Source organism: Oxyura jamaicensis, chromosome 13, assembly GCF_011077185.1.
Source record: "Oxyura jamaicensis isolate SHBP4307 breed ruddy duck chromosome 13, BPBGC_Ojam_1.0, whole genome shotgun sequence".
Lineage (NCBI taxonomy): Eukaryota > Metazoa > Chordata > Aves > Anseriformes > Anatidae > Oxyura > Oxyura jamaicensis.
The window spans coordinates 6665606-6685375 of record NC_048905.1 but is presented as its reverse complement, the minus strand read 5'-3'; the positions used below and the strand labels follow the sequence as shown (position 1 = coordinate 6685375).

Genomic DNA, 19770 nt, shown 5'->3' with positions numbered 1-19770 from the left:
AGTGTGGTCAAGCTGGGCAGGTGTGATTGAAAGCACATCAACTCTACCTTGAGAACATCAACTCCACTGCAAGGCAGTGGATTATTGCGATAAATTTAGGGATAATAGTCAGCCCTTCTACGTGCTAATCCTCTCTGCTACCGACCCCCTCTGTGGCTTTCATAACCCACCTCAGCTCTGTTACCACTCAGGTTTCCCCTCTGAGAAATAACGTTTAACTTTCACGCATGGAGTGGGTGGATCAGCTTTAATTAAGATTTGTCGAGCGCTTTGTTGATCAGCTCCCTATAAAGCTGGTTATTATTTATTATTAACACAGATATTCTTAGCGCCTGAAGTGAATAATGCCTCAACGCTGGGGATCTGCTGGGAAACAGCCGCGTGGAAGGAGACGGCGTGTGTTAACAAAGGCTTTGTCAAATTTCTTCTGGCTGCAGTTTGCCAGGCAGTGTGTTCGTAAAGCTCCCACTCCAAAACAGAAAAATAAATAAATAAATAAAAATGGAGTTCCTGTGTGATCTTAAATGTTCCTGGAAGTTAAGCCCTCATCCTGCACAGGACTTGTGGCTCGTGCCCACTTGCTGGATTGCTGGCGGAGCCTTCAGCCGGGGTTTTGCTCAGCGTGCAGCTGTGCGTGCATCTCTCAGCTGCATGGGCGCAGCTGCTCTCGCGCTCTGTGAGATACCTCGTCTCAGGGAGCACTTAGATCCTCGCCGTGCTTTTGGTAAAGATTGCTGCCGATTCCTCCGGGGTGGCAGGGAGCTGAGCTGGCTGAGGGTGCGGGAAGGCTGCAGCCCATGGCACAGGTTGGCTTGGTGGCAAGTGCAGCTGAAGAGCCTCATTTCTGAAAAGTGCCAAAGGCATGAAGTGGAGCGGGTACGGCTGTGCTCGCGCTGCGTTGCTGTGTGGGTGCCCTTTCAGCAGCGTGAGCAACTCTATTGTATTTTTGGGAAGAGAAGGCTGTTAATTTAGCTCTTAAATGTCACTGCTCTAGTGGTGTAGGAGTGGCCAGATGGAAGGTGCTAAAACGAAATACAGGGCTGGAAAAGCCACCTTGTCCCTGCCCCTGTCCCGGGGCTGGCTGAGGGATGCTCAGGGCTGGACTGATGGCAGCGGGCGCTGGCTTAGGGTTGGGGTGCAGGCAGGTTCCCGTAGGGCTGCGGCAGGACCCCTGGCGTGGGTCTCACGTGGGCATCGCCTGGTGCCTGCGGTGCCTCCTGTGTCCCCAGCTGTGTGGGTCCTGGTCCCTCACACCCGGGGTGAGCTGTGATGTGCTGCTGTGGCTGCCCGATACCTTGCCGGAGTCTCCTTTGCAGCAAAGGAAGCAGCCTGCTGCTGTCCCTTCCCTTCAGCGAGCAGGGAGACCCAGCTGCTGGTTGTCCTTCTTGCAAGCAGCTGTCAGGTGCTGAGAGCTGGTCACAGGTCCGGAGGGGAGCGGGGATGGAGAAACCCTTCAGCAGCTTCCTACGGGCTGCCTGTGTTACGTCGCTGCCTGCTCCTGTCGTGGCACAGCCCCTCCAGTTCGTATCGGTACCAGCACCTAGCGTGGGCTTCCAGCTGTGCCCTCCCCGGCCTAGCTGCGTTAGCCAATTCCCCTTCCTGTCTTACAGAGCTGTGAATTTGATGCCGTTAAACCCCAGAATGGTGTTTAGTTCGTTGCTGCTGGAGCTGTGGTGCTGTAACACTGACACACGTGTTTAGTCTAGTCCCTGGTTTTCTTCGGCATCACCTCCGTCGAGAGGTTTTCCCCCATGCTGCATTTGTGCATCTGATCTTTGGTTTTGCTTTCTCCAAGGGTAGTTCTCTGCCTTGTTTTTACTGCTTTTCTTTTTATTGATCTGTGGGATTTTTTTTTTTGAATTTTTCTTCAGTTTATCAATTCTGATCATGACCTCTAGAGTGCTTCTAGCTCTTAACTGCTGGGCATCCTTTCAGGTTGTATAAAAGTACTTTCTCTTTCATTCCGCAGGCCATGAATGGAAAGGATGAATAGAAGCAGACCTGGACAGAGCTCCAAGGGCCCCTACGTGACGTTTTCTCCCTTTGCAACAGGGAATCGTTGAAAGCTGTCCCTGGAGTGCACGCGGGGGTGAGTTACTTTGTCCTCCTCCTCCAGGCAGTACTGCGCCTCATCAAGGTGAGCTCACCCCGTCTCGATTCTTCTGGGTTGCCAAAGAGTGCCTGATGGATACGGGGAAAAGCCTGCTCTAGCTCCCTTGTGCTGGCTGGAGGTGTGATGGGCAGCTCTCTAGAGGGGGAATTGTGCCCTGTTTCTGAAGGCTCGGGTGATTTTCAAGAGCTTTCATGAATCTCATTGAACACAGGGTGTGTTCTGCAAGCCAGGCTTTCGCTAGGACTGGCTGGCTCAGCTCCGGGCAGCTCTCCAGTCCCTCAGCCCGGCTTCTCCTCCGACAGCCCCCCCGGCAGCGTTCCTTCCCTGGCCGCGTGCGGTCTGCGCGCTCAGCGGGCGCCTCCCGGCTCTCGGTCTCACCGTGACCCGGGGAGGTTGAGGCAGAAACGAGCAGCCTGGGAGCTGAGCTTCGCTGGAGCAGCTGCGCACAAAGAGCAGAAGCCCCTCTGCGGTGGTTGCCGAGGGGCGTGCGTGGGGGCCGTGGGTCTGCAGTGTATTGCTGCACTTCCTTCGTAGCTCTGTCCGCACTGAGTCAGGCTTGGCTGTGTGTGGCTGAGGCAGTGAGAACGCATCTTTCTTCTCCTGCAGCCCTGAGGACGTTCCTTGTGGGGTTACTCCACTCTGGATTAAAACTGACTTGCTCTGGCGTAATTAATTATAATATTTCTTTTATCCCTGAGTGGTGTCTCCCTGTGGGAGCAGTCGGAGGATGCCTCGTTCCAGCAGAGCTCTGCTTGTCACCTTCTCAGCGCCAACTGAGCTAAGGAGGAGGAGCTGCTTTAAGTGATGAAATAGCCTTAATTAGGGGAAATGTCCCTGTCCAGACACTGCTCCAACTGCCCCGAGTTTTGTCAGACGGAGCTGCTGTGTTCAGCTTTTTGAAGGTGAAGAGGCTGGTCCTCTTCCAAAGTGTGCTTCAGTCCACTGTAACATCTTTCTTTGCACATCTGTGTAACTGGGGGGTGAAACTTGGGCCCCCAGAATTCTAGGAGAGCTCAGGGTTCCTCTGTTTTTCATCCCTTCCATCTCTCAAGGCTGGGAGCTCGAGGTGCCTGGCCACGGCTGCTGCCTCTGGCTGCGCGTCATCACCAGCGGATCGGGGAAGCTGTGCCGTGTTCGTTCTTGTGTTTGAGCAATAAACTCCACGGCTGGTGTCAGCACCCTGACCAAATTTCAATGCCAGGGAAGAAAATTCAGCCTCCCCAAAGCACGCCTGCGATTTCCGTTGGCTTTTTCCTCATTTCTTGCAGCGGGGGCCATCTGCTGCAGCTCAATACCGGTGGAGAGGTTGTGTTCCACTCTGGATACAGCTGAGTCTTGCTGGTGGATAAACTGCAGCCTGAATCCAGGTTGTAAAGCCCTCTGGACTTGACGGGATGCAAGAAGCTGTGTTTTATCCCAGGTGCGGGTTTGCAGATGCGCCGGGGGGATTTGCAGTGAGCGGGTTGTAAGAGCTCTGGTTGTGCTGGCTGTCTGCACAGCCAGACTCCCTGCCAGACCACTGGAAGGGCTGCTGCAGAGAGAAGCGGAGGGAGATGGGACGCTGCTTCGGGAACCTCTGGGTCACTGCCGTGGGGGGAGGACGATGCAGATGTTGATCCGAAAGAGACAGCAAACCAGGTGTACGCCTTTAAGCCCCCACAGAAAAGACAGTTTTTTGTCTTTTTTTAACAGCTGCCTATTTTGAACCAAAATAGTTGCTTTAATGAGAGTTTTTAAAGGTTTAACTGTTAATTTTAGCATTTTTATTTCAAGTGTGCTTTCATAAAATTAACTTTTTCGACGCAGAACGCTTTAATGTCTTCCGTGTTGGTGCTCATTTGCAAGAAATCTATGTGCAATTATTTCTTATGTACCAGTTAAATCTATCAGCCAACAGATGTCAAGTGTAGCAAAAATGCTATAATAATATTATGGTCTAATAATAGTTATAATGATTCTAATTACCTGGCACGGCTTTTCAGAGAGGCAGATTTGGAAATCAGTGCAAATGAAATGTTTAACCTTGAACTGCAGAAGGAGAAAATGGGCACTTGCACGGCTCCGTGGGCTGCACCCCTTCCCCCAGCAGACACCCCCTGCCTGGCCTTTCCTCGAACGAATCGGAGGGACACTCTGCTCTGGTTTGAAGCCTCAGAACCTCGCTCTCAGTGCGGTCAGGGCCGGAGGAGAGCGCTGTAGGTGAGCAGCTTTCTGGAAGTGCCTGTAACTGGGAGGCTCGGTCGTTCTGAGCCTCGTGCTGCAGTCTAGCCGTGCTTCCCGAGCGCTGCTGCTGCCCGCTGATTGCGGCGCACACAGATTGCTCCTGCCTTCGGAGGGCTGGGGGAGGCTCAGCGATCTCCAGCCTTTCTGCGAGCTGCTCATGCCGCTTGTAAGCGTCAGGGAGGCTTTGACACAGCCCGAGAGGCACAGAGCCAGCCCCAGCCTGCCTTGGTGCTGATGGGGGAGCGGCTCCGGGGGCGAGCGGGCAGCAGCGCCTGGTCCCGTAATGCTTGGTCCCCGTGGAGGTGGGAAGGAGGGGACGCGTCAGCAGGTAGGGGATGCGTCAGCAGGTAGGGGACAGTCGCACTGCCGGGTGCATGAGTCTGGCATTTGCTTGGCCTTCGACAGGCAGGACCTGCTCGGGCCCTAGCGCAGGAGGGATGCTCTGTGTGCCAGCTCTTCTGTGCAGCTCCCGGTGCACCTCTAGCAGTTTTTCCTTCAGGAAGGATCCCGGGCAGCTCTTTCATACATTCAGGTGGTTTTTGGCCAGCATCACCCTGTGCTGTGTGTCTTGGGGGGCTCAGAGCTTGATGCATAATGGATGGCTCCTTGCCACAGCTGCTCGTTTTAATTTTGTGATGTGAAGTTGGTGAGGAGTCCGTGGTTCACAGGGAAGGATCCTTTACACAGAGGGAGCCCAGGATAGGCTGGAAGTTGACAGCTTTCAATGATGATATGCCAGGCTGAAATTTTTGCCTCTAAATAATGGATTCAGCGTGCTGGTAGCTCAGCAGGGCCACCAGGAACTCGGCTGTCGGTTGCTGATCCCCAGCACGGGCAGCAGCGGTGAATCTTTTATCATGTTCCTGTAAGATGGATCCAGGTGTGTCCTCGCAAGGTTTCCTTTTCTCTTTCTTGTAGGCTGACGCTCTCTGCTTCTCACGAAAGCGAGCGTTGCACGCTGGGCAGCTGCAGCCCACCTTTCCTTGGGGTTGGTGCGGGTGAGGGCTCTGCCGTCCTCGCGCTGGGAAGGTTTGCCTTCGGGCTGGGGTTTCTCCCCGCCCGGTGGATCGCCATGGAGATAGGAGCTGCAGGCACAGCCTCTTCCAGACGCGTGTGAAAGAGGACACAGGCGTGGGCTGCCCTTGTTCAAAGAAAATGATTTCTCAGAGTAAATAATTTGTCAAAGAACCCTTGGCACCGCCCCAAACGCTATTAAGGAAAAGACAGACCTCGGGTCTCCTCAAGCCTGAGCTGTGAGGCTCATGCAATATTCACTTGCTGCTTTGCTTCGCGAGCGTCAGGCGGTGCTGCTGCGAGCGGCGCTGACTCGTTAACCTGCCTGTGCTTTTACCCCGAGAAGCCAAAGCTCCCTTTGTTTTTCTGCTCCATGTAAACGTTCGCACTCTATTTCTCATGCTGCGTGCCGCGAGGGCCCTGCTGTGCACCCCTTTGCTCAGGCTGCTGAGACTCCCTATCCTTGCTGGTCTGAGTCCTCTGGCCTGGTTTCCAAAGGACGCCAAGGGCACGTGCTTACATTCCTTCCTCTCTCTCACTCTTCCCACTCCCTCCCGGTGTTTTCCAGCACTCGCCAGTTTCGGGCTGCCAAGGAGTTCTCAGAGAAGCAGGGTTCCTCCCGGTTTGCCCTGGGCATCCTCCCCTGGGACACGGGCTGTGTGGATTCACCTCCCGTAGGCACCAGAAACCTGGACGGGGGAAGGAACGGGCCCCGCGTGCCTGCTGAGGACGGGAAGGCACCGGCAGGAGCTCGCCCTGGTGCCCCGCTGGGGAATCTGTCCTGCACACAAAAGATCACAGGCACCTCGCGGGCTCGTCCGACTGTGCCAGCACACACCAAACCCCAGACGAGCTCGTGCTGGCCTCCCGGGGCTTGGGGAGGCTGCCCTGCCTGCTCGCCTGGCGCCAGCCCGCGCTTCCTTGCGTGGGGCCTGGTACGTGGAGAACCTTCTCGACAAGGTCCGGAGGAGCCCTCCAGCACCTCTCTGCCTCATCGCCTCCACATCTCATTTCAGTTTTCATCTGTGAACATCTCTTTGCCCTTGCTAAGCCCTGTGTCTCAATTTCTCTGCGAGAGGATTGTTTAATCTGTAAATGTTTCGGGATGCTGTTGGAGGGATCCGATCTGAAGCCGTATTTGTTACTGTAACGATCCACTGATGTGGGCAGATTTCAGAGGCAGGCTAAGCAGTGCTGTGGGGCTTAATTAAATTGTGTTTTTCAAGTAAGCATCGATGGACAGACAATAACAAATGGTGGACAATACAGCCCAAATTCACTCTGTTTTCTTTTCCAAGACCGTGAAAGTGACAACGTGTAACCCCTAAAATGTACTTGGCCAGCTCCCAGTTGCAGCGTTAGTGCAGCTCCTTCTGTGCGAGTTTTTCCTTTGTAGTTGGAATTAATTTTCTTGATCTCCCCCTGCCCACAAAATAAACTGTTACACTGTGCAAAATCTCCAGCGGGAGCCTTGAGTGAATTAGATTCTGCTGGAACCTCTGGTTTTAAAAGGCTTTAAAAGCAGCCTTAGTGCTTAATGCGTGGTGGCTCGTGGAGCAGTGTCCTTGGCAGGGTTAGCAGCTGAAGGGCCGGGCGCGAGGCTCTCGTTCCTCCGGTGGGAAGCAGCCGTTTGGGCACCAGCGAGGTTGGTGCGTCCGCATTGTTGCACCCACGTCAGGGGTAAGCGAGCGGCTTTAGGGCGCTCCTTTCCTTTCCTTCCGGCGAGCGTGGAGCCATCAAGTACAGAATGTGTGCAGAGAAGCTTGCAAAGCCTGCTCAACAGCAGCGGGAGGCTGTCGGAAATCATAATGGCACTCGCAAGGGTGGCACTTTTACAAGTTTTGCAGGGGGACAGAAGTTCACTGGTGATGCTGTAAATGAGTTCCTTTGTTTGGGTTTCTGCAGAGCATCGCTTCAGGAGGGAGCGAGATTGCTGTCTGGAGCATCTTTGAGTCCTAGCTGGTTTTCTGGTGGCTAGCGGGGTTTTTGTTCTCTTCATTGTTCAGAAAATTTTCCATTGTTTAAGAACACAATCGGAATTTGCTGAGGAAGTCAGCGCGGGTGCCCTGGAGCTCCTCAGCCGTTTGATTTCTCTCTGAAATCTGCTCCAGTCAGAGAGCTGGAAATGAGTAAACTTTTCAGAGGAGGGCCTGCTGTCCTCTGCTCAGAGACGGGAGTTTGAGCCGTGGTAAGGGTTTTACCTGAAGCCTCGCCTGCCTGCGGGTGCATCTCCAGCAGGAAACAGCGATCCTGCCCAAGTAAGGCTGGCAAGAGAGAGCTGTGCAGCTGACGCCAGTCCCTGTGGCAGGCGAGAAATCCTGGTACAGATAAATTGTGTCTAGATATGACTTGTCAGGAAGCATCAGATGCTCTTTCAATAAATTCTGGGAAAAAATGGCTGCTGAGGTTCGTGCTGGTGCTGCCAGTACCAAGGGGAACGCCCTGTGCCTGCCTGCCTTGTACTCCCCACGTTCTTTGCTTTAGGCTTGCTGGTTTTTTTTTTTTTCCTTTTCTGACTTTTTGTTCATGTGCAGTGTCAGTCAGGGCTCTGATGCAGGGTTTTGGGGCAGGCAGCTGCTTTTCAGTGACTGGCAGCAGTCTGCTACTCCTCTCATCCTTCCCTTAGATCTCCTGCCTTCCTCCTGTTCCCCTCTCTTTGATAGAAGCTAGCCTCCTTTGCGGATTAGAGAGCCTTCCATCCAAGAAGCTCAGGCCTCCTGCAGACAAACTTTTCGGGGACCAGTGTCCATCTTCTGCAGCAGGAGAGCTTTTCCTGGCTGCGGTCGGTCTCAGGTGAGTGATGCCGCTTGAAGCCCGCTGCCATTTGGGACGCCTGCAGCCGGCGGATGAGTCCTGGGCTGGGGATTTGCCTGATCTGAGCTGCGAGCGCTCAAGCCTGGCGTTTGCAGGGGCAGGGGGGAGGGATTTGGCTTTCCAGGCTGCTCCTGGGGTCCTGAGTTGTTCGATGGCTGAAGTGGGAGCTCACCAGGCTGTCCTCAGGGAGCTCAGGGACGGAGCTGCAGAGCCGGGAGCGGCAGCGAAGACCTCTCACGTTGATTTTGGCACCTGCTAATTAAGTGTGCAATGGTGGTGGCAAAAATGCTGCCGGCAGGGCCAGCGAAGGGCAGACCTGTGGGGCTGATCCCCCCAGCAGGGCCAGCGCTGGGGACCGGGGCCTGGCCTTCTGTGGCTCTCGCAGGAACGTGCAGCACGTGGGGCCCGTGGGGGCCTGGGCTGAGGGGAGGGCAGGGGAAGCTGTGGTGGTGCTCGGGAGGGAACCCAGAAGGGATCCAGGACTGTTTATTTAAGCCATTAATTCAATCTGTGTGAATTCACCTGTAGTTCAATTCTTTCAAGTATTCCTGTCTTATTTACTCTGCTTCTAATTTCCATCTCAGTTGTGTTTATTCTAGTGAAACAGCTCTTTTTTTATTTATTATGATGATTTTCCTTTTTTTTTTTTTTCCTGAAACGTGTTTTATGCAGGGAGCTGCTTTGTCCTGGGCACACAGGAGACCCCTGGGCTTTTCTGAGCTGCCTGGGGGCTTTGCCAGCGCAGCCCTGCTGGGGCTGACGTTGCCCTGGTGGGCACTGCCTCCCGAAAGCAAACCAGCCCCGCGCCTGCTCCTGCCCTCCGCCTTGTTTAGCAGCTCCCCTCAGCACACCGGGCGGGAGCAGGGGTGATGCCGACCCTTTGTGAGCAGCCAGGCGGGCAGGGCAGTGCTGCTCACGCTGAGGTTTGGCCAGGGAAGCAGAACTGAAATCTCTGCTTTTGCTTGGAAGGTTTCAGGTCCAGGCTTTGTAATTGCGAGGTTACCCCCTCAGGAAGGCGTCGCTGTGGCTCGCGGGGCCTCGTGCTGCGGGGAAAGCAAGTAAAGGGCAGGAGGGAGGAAAGCACGGGAAGGAGATGAGGATGAGTGAGGGGTGGAGGAAGGAAGCTGAAGTGAAGGAGGGGGAGAGGCTGGCTGGGAGAGGAGCAGCGCTCGCTCCGATCCTGATGGCGCACCGCGGGCTGGCAGCGCTTCGTGCTGTCAGGGCTGGTCTGCAGACATCAGCCTTGGTGACGGCTCCCTCGGACGGGCACGGTGCTGTGCTGCGCGGCGAGGAGCGTGAAGCTTCTGGGCTGGGAGCAGCTCCAGCCGGGAGCAGTAGCTGAAAGCCCCAAATCTTTCTAACAACAAATGCTGCTGATGACTGCATGGCGGGAGGTGCTGCCCTGGACCGAGGCGTGCTGAAGATGAGAGGGGCTCTGCTCTTTGTGTCGCCTGGGTCTGGCGCCGGCCAGCGAGCTTTCTTGGAGTTTTCTTTGGAGTCTGGCAGCCTTCTGCTTCAGGGAGCACAGTGGTCTCATAAGAGTTGATCTGAGCTGACACATGACAAATTGTTTCTGCTGGTGGGTACTCGAGGCGGGCTGTTAGCTGGCAGCCTTGGCTCTGCGGGCACCGGGGAAACTGGGCACAGAGAGCCTGCCCTCCGCCCGCTCAAAAGCACCAGCAGAGGAGTGTTCCTGTGGGCCACCTCCCACCCCAGCCTCCTTTTTGCTGGTTTTTAAGTGCTATTTGCAGAGATTATTAATGGTGCTCATGTGCTTAAGATGCTCCTTGTGTTTGTCGTTGTGCTCTGGTGTGCAGGGCAGAGCCTGCCTTTCTGGCTGCCACGAAGGGCACTCTGTTGGGTTGCTTTGCTTTTGGGCACCCTTTTAACTCTGCAGTGAGGAGTGGAATATATCTGTCCTCGGCAGAATTTAGTATCTAGCAGTGTTACCTAAAAAGTACACATCCCCTGTGAGATGCTGTAAATACCTTTTATCTCTTCTATTACCTCTGGTTTCCAGAATATGTCTCCTAAGCATTTTAATCTTGTTTTCCAGGCATGTCTCAGGGTGAGGAATCGCTCCTATTTGCATCTTTGGGAGTAATTACTATGTTCATTAATTTTGTCTCATCCTCGCTGTCCATCTATTATTGCTTCCAAGAGAAAAAACCCTCTGTAAATCTCCGCTGGAACAGGACTGACTGCTTGATTACCAGCAGGGCCGTCCGTGCCCGCGATGGGTCTGGGTGAGAGCATCCCCGAGCCACGCGTGCCGGCTCCTCCAGTGCTGCTGGGATGTTCTCGGCCCTCCCCGAGCCTGCCAGACGCCCAGGCTGGCTCCGCGCCCCCAGCCCAGAGGTGACAGGAGGCGCAGGGCCGGCGGGACGGCTCTGGGCGGTCACAGCACGGTGGGAGCACGGGGGTGAGGCGGGAGGCTGGAGGTCGGGTCTGCTCCACTGCCCAGGCAGCGCTTTGCCTCCTGTGCTTTGCCTGCAGTGCCCGGCTGCTGTTACGAAACAGGAATTAGAGAGGACAATGAGGGAAGCGGCCGTCAGCTGGCCCTCTTTTGTCCGGGGACTAAAAGCCAATTTGGAGGTTTTTGGAGCAGTGCTGTTTGCTTTGGACCTTTCTTTAAGTACAGACTCAAAGAGTTGGGGACTGGAGGCCACTTTAATTATGATTCCTTCCTGCACAGCAGAATAAACGTCCGTGCTATTTGCTGCATGAATGGCAGGGTCCTTGCCTTGCAAAAATCATGCTGTCTGCCCCCGCTGCTGCAAACCCCCGTGCGTGTGAGTAGCCTGCCGGCCGGGCTCTGGGGGCACCGAGATTTCTCACTGCCTGGATCAGGGTCTGCGCCAAAACGTGCCTTGACGCGTGGCATCTGCGGTCACTGGCAGTCACTGTGGAGGCTGTCACTGAAACAGCCTTGATCCAAATGGCAGCCTTAGTTGGAAATTATTTAGAATTTCAGCTGCTCTAAAAGCTTTGGAGAACAATTTGTGCGTCGTGTGAAAACTCTGCCTGCCGGAGGGGACAGAGGCAGCCTGTGGTCTTCGTGGGAGAAGCCCCCTCCGTGCCAGTGTGTACCACCTGGCAGAGCGAGACGAGGCTGTGGCTCTGCCAGAGCAGAGAGAGAGCTGCTCAGGATGCTCTCCTGCCAGGGCAGAGAGCAGGGTGCTGCACGTGCCTCCTTCCTCACAGCTTAACGGGTATTATTGCCCCCAGATCTGCCGCTAGCTCTTACTGCACACAGGGAGATGTCGAGAGGCTGGGGGGCACCGGGCCGGAGCTCAGACACTGCTCATGGCTGAGCCCCGTGGCTCTGAGGGCGCAGTTGCAGAGCTCGGCGGCGGTCTGTGGAGGTGGAGCAGTCCTACCGCATGCACGGCTTGCCTCTGTGAGCGGCCCCCACGCTTTGGTTTAACAAAGAAAAGAAAAATAAAAATGGGGCGTGTGGAGGGGTCAAAGGCCGTGTCTGTGCCCTTGCTTGGTTCTCCCTGGGTGCCCGAGGCAGGGGCTGCTCTCCCTCCCCTTCCTGTCCCCTGGGCTGTGAGCGGGGACCCGGTCTCTCTGTGACACTGCTCTGCATGCCCGTGCCCTGGGCTCGCAGCTCACGGGGCTGCACAGCGTGGCGCTGGCGCCTGCCCTGTGGTGAGGAGCCCCAGGGGCCCAGCAGCCCTTCAGCGTGGCGCTCAGCACGCCTCTGTCTCGTCACCTCTGCTGGGATTCCTGAGCTGTGCAGAGGCAGACTCCCTGATTTGTCCCCGTGTCGCGAGGATTTAAGACTGAGCAGCTCTTTGAAGCCCCGGAGCAGCCTGTTCGGCGGTGACAAGGTGGAGATGAGCGCTGGCGTGGCTTTCCTTCCCCAAGGAGAGCGCCGTGTCGCGCAGATCACAGGCGGCGGCTCTGCGGCTGTTTGAAGAGCCCAGAAGGCTCGCAGGGACTGGCTCTCTGCGCGGCATCAAAGCCCGCCCGTCTGAAGCGGAGATGCTCGGGAACTCGAACTCGGCGTCCTTCATGTCTGGGCAGGAAAAGGAGAGGAGGTCTCTGAACCCGGAGTCACTCGGCAGATCAAAGCTCGGCGTGGCGGAGGCTGATGAGGCACAAAGCGAGGCTGCCCCGCGGAGGTCACAGCCCGGGCGGGCGATCGGGGCCGTCTGGGAGGATCCGTGCAACCTTCCCGGGTGCCGAGGGCTCAGGCCCGTGTCTGCCCCGAGAGCACCCGTGGGTGCGCCGGGCCCCGCAGCGCCCCAGCGATGGCTCCAGGCGTGTCCTGAAAGCGGAGCCGAACGGGCTGTGACAGCTGTGAGGCAGCGATAGCTATAATTAAAGGATGCTGCACTGTCATATTGCCATCTTTTTTTTTTTCCCCGTGCACTGCTATAAGAAACACCTAAAATAGCTCTATCTGACAAGAGATTAGAGGAGAAAAGTATTTTTGAGTTGTGGACTCTTTGCAGTTGGTGGTGCTTTGTGTGCAGGCAGTTCTCTTGCTTCTTCCCTGAGTTTTATTACGCTTGAAGCAGTGCCCAAGGACAAATGAAGAACGGGGCGGCTTGATCCTAGGCGTGGTGTCAGCACCTGTCTGTAAGCATCTCACAAGCAGAAAGGCGAAAAACCATTCCCCAGATGATGAAGTACAGGCGAGGGGAGGAATTATCTTCCCTTCTGGCTTCTCCTCTCCGTGCGTTGGTTCTGCACTTGCAGTCGTTGGAGCTCTTTGCTATCTTAAATTTCCTTCGGAAAACATTTGCTTACCGCATGCTGCCTGCTGCTGGCCGCCCGTCTTCCTGCTCCGGCTCCAGAGGGTGGGAGCTCCTGTGCCAGGGGAGCGAGAGGAGTTTTTTAGCCGTGGTGGGAACTGCCTTGCTAGCAGTGTGGGGATCGCGAGAGTTGCTCGTGGGCTGGCGATGTGTGCGGGGCAGCCGTGTGTGTGCTGGTGCAGGGCTGTGGCACGTCGCTGGGCAGCCTGGCACAGACACTGATGATATTCCTATCATTTTTTTTAACCTCTTGACTGAGTCTCTTTAAAGGGAAGCCGATAGCTGAAGAGGGAAAGGAGGTTTTTACTCAATACGAGAGCCACAGGTGAGCAGCAACAGCTTGGGAAGTGCAAAAGGCCGTTCCCAGAGAGGCTGGGGTGGCCTCCGCCCTGGCAGCTGCTCGGTGTGGTCTCCTTCATGTTAACGGGTCCCAGTTCTCCAAGCTCGTTGCCCCATTTGGGGAGAGGGTAACAAAAATCCGCTGCGCGCCGGCAGATTCCCAGGTGAGTCCAAGCCAGGACACCCAGGGGCTGATGGAAGCGATAGGAGGGAGAAAGAGCACTTGGCACTGCACCGTGCGTGGGGATGCAGCGGGGAGCAGAAGGGAAGAGGCACGGGCAGGAGGAGAGGCGGTGTGTTTGGGAGGATGGGGAGGGGGCGAGGCAGAGCAACGCCGTTCGGTGTGGCTGAGGTTTCGGAGAGGGTTTTGGCAGCGCAAGGTGTTTGTCCCCAAGCTCCCCGCGCGCCTCCTCTCCAGGCACATCCGACGGCGGTGTAACGCTGAGCTCCTGCAGCCGTTAGCCCCAGAGCTGTGCTGTGCAGGCAGGCGTAGAGCTGTCCCGTTGGGATGAAAGCATTGTTTGTCCATCAGAGATGACAAATCCAGGCCTCAGGTTCTGCACCCAGAGGCGAGCAGGAGCCCCTCTGGCATCGCCGCTAACGAGCTGCGGGCCGGGCGCAGGGACGCCGGCAGCCCTGCTCAGGCTTCAGGCATCCAGAGAAGAAAGCTGCGCTCTCGCCCTCTGGAGAGCAGCATTTTCCACAAACGCTGAAGTTTCCGAAGGAATTTAGGAAGTAAAATTAATTAATAGACTGAGTGATGTTCGATGGTAAACGGCATGCGGTTGTTTGTATAAACAGTGTTATTTAAGTAACTAATTAGGCTTTGAATAATGCTCCGAAGGCCTGGTTAGGGCTGTCAGTGCCGCTGATGTGTCTGCTGGGAATACCCAAAAGAGGGAGAAGGGCAGCGGCATCCTCCGCTCGCCCCGCGCTCCCCCCCTCGCCTTCAGCAGTGCCAGGAGCAGCCTGGCCCGGGCCGAGGAGCGCTAGCTCCGGGTGCTGTGGCCGGGTAGACAGGGCAATAGCTGGTACAGCTACGGGAGGAAAAACAGCAGCAGCAGGAAGAAATGTGAGGGCTTGGAGGAGAAATGAAATAGCGAGGAGGTTTTTGGTGCGGCGGGGAAGCTTGGGCTGGGTACAGCGGAGCAGAGAGGTGCTGAAGGGGGTTCGTCCCTCAGAAGTGCAGCACAGGGGGGACGATTCTTACAACAGGCAAGGGGGAGGTTTCTCTTGCCACCTTGGTCATCCCAGGCAGTCCTGGGACAGGAGGATTTGTGCCTTAGGACCCTGCTGCTCTGAGCCTGGTGTCTCCTGCGCTGGAGGAATCCCCTCTCTGCTCTCAGTTACAGCAGGGCAGAGCAGCCGAAGGTTAGGCTGAGCAGGTAGCTGCTACGTGTTACCCGTAATTATCGTTGTGTTTTGTTAATAGTGGCTGGAAAAGTTGCAAGGCATGTCAGTAGGTGCCAGGCTGTGCACACACGTGTTTCTGTTGTGCTGGCCCTCGTCCTCCCTGCACGGCTTCGCTCGTGGGACCGCGTGGGACGACCCGTGGGGTGCCAGCAGCAGCTGTCCCTCCGTGGGGCACGGCGTGGCACGGGACTCATCGCAGTCCCCGGCCCCTCTCGGCTGCCCTGCCATCATCTGCCCGAGTCAGGGGCTCAGCCGAGTGCCTGGGACGTGAGCTCCCCTAGCAGAGAGAGAAAGCTGCTTACCCAAGTGACCGCGTGCCTGATTTGTTGGCTCCGTTTTAGCCTTTGGGACTCAAAATTTCTCCCTGTGCCACGGTCCAAGCTCAGACCTTCTGCTGAAGGTCAGGGCAGGACCTGCTGGCTCGGGGCAATCTGTGCCTGAGCAGCAGAGTCCTGCTGTTACTTACTGGTGTAAACCCAAAAGCGTGGCTGCCTCGCTGTGTGGGTTCTCTGTAGGCAGCAGATCTGGGAAGGTGTTCCCACTGCTTCTTCCTTGCGTAGGAGTGCTTTCAACACACCACAGCGCAGTCCTGGTAGGAGTAAATGACGAGGAGCAAGCAAGAAGAATAAATGTTTGAGAAGTCATTTGCTAAGCAATATCAACAGGACGGTTTGTAGCGCAGTTGCGTGCTCTCTCTGCTGAGATCTGCCGTGGCACCAGGTGGTTTGCAGACAGGCTGTGCCCGCTGTGCTCTTTCACCCGTCTGCGAGGCTTTGTGCCGAGGCTGGCCCTCTGGCAGGGCTGGTGGCTCTCGGCAGCGGGGCTCTGTTGTCTTTACCAGCTAAAAGGAGCAGATTTTCTGTCCTTACTGAGACCCTTGTAATATCTCCGCTGTCCTAGCGAAGCCAGCTCTTGCAGACAGTCCCCTGGGTGGGTTTGCTGCGGACACCGGGTTATCAGCCCTGGCTTCGTGACCGAAGTCACCCAGTGAGGCTGTCTGACCACCTGGAACAGGCTGGGCTTTAGCGAGCTCCCTGAGCACGTGGAGCACAGCTTCAGGTTCCCTCAGGAGGGTTTCAGCGGGGAGTGGCAAGAAGTTCAGGGCTTGGTGCTGTGATGCCCAGGGCACCTCTGACGAGGGAGGTTTCGTACCAACCCCGACAGCGGTCCTGCAGACAGGAGGTTTGGTAGCTCCGTGTGGTTCATGCAGCAGCTTGCTCTTCACCTGGCATCTTCCTCCTGAGTTCCCCACGTTAAAACACGCTGCAGGTAGCCATCCCCAGGTAGGCATGACCAGAAAGACTTCTGCTCTCTCGTGAGAGCCATTGGGTTTTTAATACAGGCAAGTTGTGTCCTTGTGGCTCCCATCTCCAGATGAGACCCAAGAAATCCCGTGCTTAGCGCCAGGAGCCACGGTGCCGTGTCCGTGCAATTGTCAAATTGACAAGGGATGGCACCTTCAGTGATTAATCTCACCCGCTGATGGCTCGGGGAGGTTGTCGCCCTCTCATATCCTCCTGCACCACGTGGGACCTCTCCTTCGGCAGCAGCACCCCAGGACCAGCCCGCGGGAGCTACCCCGAGCTCAAGGTGCGCAGCTGCTGTGCCAGGCCCGCTGCTTTGGGGCGCCTGCCCGACCGACTGCTGCAAGAGCAGCTGTGTGTTTCTGGGAGGCTGCGGGTCTGTGGTAACTGTTGGCTGCTGGAGCCTGCGGCCGCACCCTGAGGAGGACCTTGTCTACACCGTTCACGAGTTGCTGAGTAGGTCAGCACAGCTGCGTCACCTGCGAGTAGTCGCTGGTAGTTCCGAGGAGCGCTGGGTGGTGAATCACAGGTTTCTTCGGTGAGTCGTCACGGGAGAGTCCTGGTGGTCTGTTGTCCCACGGCAGCCCTGAGGCAAGGAGCATCTCGGCACATGCACGATGCTGGCCAAACGTGCCTTGCGGTCTCCTCTGCCTGTTTGTCCGCAGTCGTCTCCTCTCGTACGCAGGCTGAATTTCAGGTGAAACCTTCCTCCTCCTGCCAGCACAGCCCCTCGGAAGCAGAGGGACTGCAGCCACGGGAGGTGCCCGGGGTGCCTCACGGATCCTGCGCGGCTCTGCAGCACCAGGTCACCAAAAACGAGTGCTTGCTGTCATCTGGGAACCCTGATGCTCAAAGGAAGAGGATTTCAGTTTGGATCGGCTGAGTTTCCCTCTCCTTCTCGGCTGTGTTCCACGTCACCTAGCACGTCACGCTGCCCCGGCCTGCGGGTGCCAGCCCTGCTGACATGACGGGGGGTTTGCAGCGGGATCCTCTGCCTTGACGCTGGCTGGAGCATCTGCTGTCCTGCGTGTGTGTGTGCAGCCAGCCATCCCCATTCACACGGCGACCTTGAGAACAATTTTCTTACCGGCTCCTGACAGGCAAAGTGGCTCCAACCAAGGAGGCTGTGAGTGCTCGGAGGTCTTCGTGTCGCCGGTTCAGCTGAAGCGTGCTCGGGGTGTGTTCGGCGGTGCCTTTCATCATCTGGTGGCTCTCCAGCGCTGCCTTATGCTCAGCAGGGGAAGCTTTATGAATAATTTCTGCTCACAGGCACACAAAGTGCTGTCGGTGCTTTCGTCCTCATCGGCCATCTCGGAGGCTGGCTGCGTGGGTACTGTGCCTGAACTGGTAAATTTCCAGGCAATTTTGCAGGGCTTACAATTCCCATGCCGCTCCCTTGATCCCTAGATGAGACCAAGGATTAGCTTATTGTTATTGCTTCCTCTTGGCCGTAAAACGGAGCATGGCGAGGGCTGGGGAGCTCGCCGGGATGTTTGTGTGCTCTGCCAAAGCAGCTGATCAGAATTCAGATGAGGCTTCGGGCAGATTTATTGCGGTGACACCGTGCGCGCAGTGCACGCTTTGAGTTAGGACATGAAAGAGTGGTGCGTTCCCAGCAGCAGAAGGCATTAATGAAATATGGTCCCGCTACCGACTCCTTTGAACTGTCACCTCCGACTACAGCAGCTGCATTCGCGGGGCTGTGCAGCACTTAGTGGTGTGCTGCTAGCGAATTCAGGAAAACGCCTCTGCTAACAGGGAGCAGCGCGGGGGTGCTGAGGTTTCTGCAGCCGCCGGTGCGAGGGGCTTCTGGGGGCCACGGGGCACAGCAGAGCCGAGAGCGAGCCACGGCACGAGGGCATCGCCGCTTTGGTGGGGGCCTGCTGCCAGGAACTGAGGCTCCTCTGAGCCTGATACTTTGCTCTCCCTCAGTGACCTGGCTTTCTTGGACAAAAAGAGGATTGGAAAAGAACCCGCCCAGCTCCGCGCAAGGGGAATGTGCACTGCTGGCCGTGCTGCCGAGGCCGTGGTGCCGACTGGCTGCGGCCGTAGGTGGGTGCTGTGACCCCAAACCGACGTCCTCATGTCAGTGCACGCGCTCCCCGAGCAGGTGGGATCTCGTCACCGTTCCTGCCGCTTTGCACGCTGCAGGGTCGCTTCCAAAGCTGCTGAGTGCGAGCGCAGCGCTCCGTTTGGAGGTCCTCTCGCGCCGTCTGCGTGCGTCTGTCTTGTAACGAGATGTCAGCCTGCATGGGCTTCTCTCCAGGAGCTTCAAACCCCCGTGTTTCACATGTTAGCTCCTCCTGCCTACCTGGGACCCAGGCAAACTGCTAATTGTTGTGCAGATGTCATGTTCCAGGCAGGCATGAGGTTGTAGGCTTTAAAGAGGCTGTGCTGTCACTTGCTACCAGCCTCCTCGGTACACGTGAGCTCTATTTTTACGGGTGTGTGCGCTTTCTTTCAGCCACTGCTTTGTTGAATTTCTTTTTCTTCTCTTCCCTTTTTGTTTCCAGACTTGCAGGTAAAGTTTTGGGGATGTGTCTGTTTTTCACTATCCCAGTTTTGCCACTTCTTTTGGCTAAAAGAGACCGACTGTGTAAAAAGCAGCCGTTTCTTCTGAGATGGGCTGGGGGGGGGGGTGTTTACTTGGTCAGTCTGAGGTCGGGGCTGGTGTTAGCCAGAGGGGCTCGCAGACCTGCTGGGAGCAGCTGGAGTTTGAGCCCACGGATCTGGGTGGCCAGCTCAGGAGCCTGGGTCTCGGTCTGTAGCCTTGTGTTTGGCAGTGGCCTCAGTGAGAAATGGGGACTTGGGCTGCAGTTGGCTTTGGCTGTCACCTGAAAATGGGGAGCTTCTCCTCTGCTCTAAGCAGCAGCCTGTGGGTCCTTCCTGGGGCTGGTCTGTTGCCTCTTCAGAAACGAGGAGGCCATCGAAGGAGGCCCCCATCCACTCAACAAGCAATTACACTTATTCATGTTCAGAAATACCTGGGCTCAGGAATTTGGGGAGCTGCAGAAGCGCACCGGCCGTACTGCTCGGTGCCTGCCTCGCTCCCCTGCTTGTTCTCCCTGCCCGCTGCGGGGTTCTGTCTTCCTGAATTCCTTCCTGTTTTTGGCAAAAGAAAAAAACAAGAAGAGGGAAGAAATAATATAACGGAGTGAGGAGAAAAGGCAGTCCATTCCCTCTTTGTCCCCGAGGTCCTTTCGGGGGAGGAGAGGCTCTTTGGAGGCAGGAGCTGGCTGTGGGTGCGGCTGCGATCCCCCGGGGTCCTCGGTTCGTGCCTGCAGTGGGCCAGGTGCTGTGGCGCAGCTGTGCAGGTGATGGTGTCGGGCTGGTGTCGCTGCTGGGCCTCTTCTGCTTGCTCTGATTTTGGGGAGAGGGCAGGAAATGGGCTCCGTGCTCATCTTGCTCTGCCCGCCGGCTCTCAGCCGGGACCGGGCTTTCTCCCCTCTGGTCAGCGGTGAAGCGACGCTGGGCTGGGCGAGCCTTGGAGCTGGCTCTGCCGAGCTGTTGGGCAGGGGTTTGTCAGCTCTGCTCCGGAGGCAGCAGTGCCACCAGCAGGAACCCGAGCTTGCTGCCTGGAGATCGAGGATGAGCCTAGGGGCCTGCTTGGGATCCTGGCTGCCGTCGCAGGAGCTTGCACGGCGCCGGCTTCTCGCAGGTGCGGTTCAGGCTCAGGCCCTGCTGGCACCAGGGAGGTTTGGCCGAAGAAAAGACTGATGGGTTTGGCAGCATCGTGACAATCCCCCTGACAGCACGCTTTCCGTTGTGTGCTAGCAGAAGGTGC

General features: G+C 56.6%; 1 protein-coding gene across 1 annotated transcript in view; it reads left to right on the top strand.

Moving 5' to 3' along the window:
- The first annotated feature begins 902 nt into the window (after positions 1 to 902).
- The window catches only part of SIL1 (SIL1 nucleotide exchange factor), an 89752-nt gene continuing 70884 nt past the window's right edge, over positions 903 to 19770 (top strand). Inside the window, exons 1-2 of the mRNA XM_035338307.1 lie at positions 903 to 925; positions 1970 to 2089. The gene's annotated coding sequence lies outside the window, so the exon portion shown is untranslated. The remainder of the gene's footprint in view (positions 926 to 1969; positions 2090 to 19770) is intronic.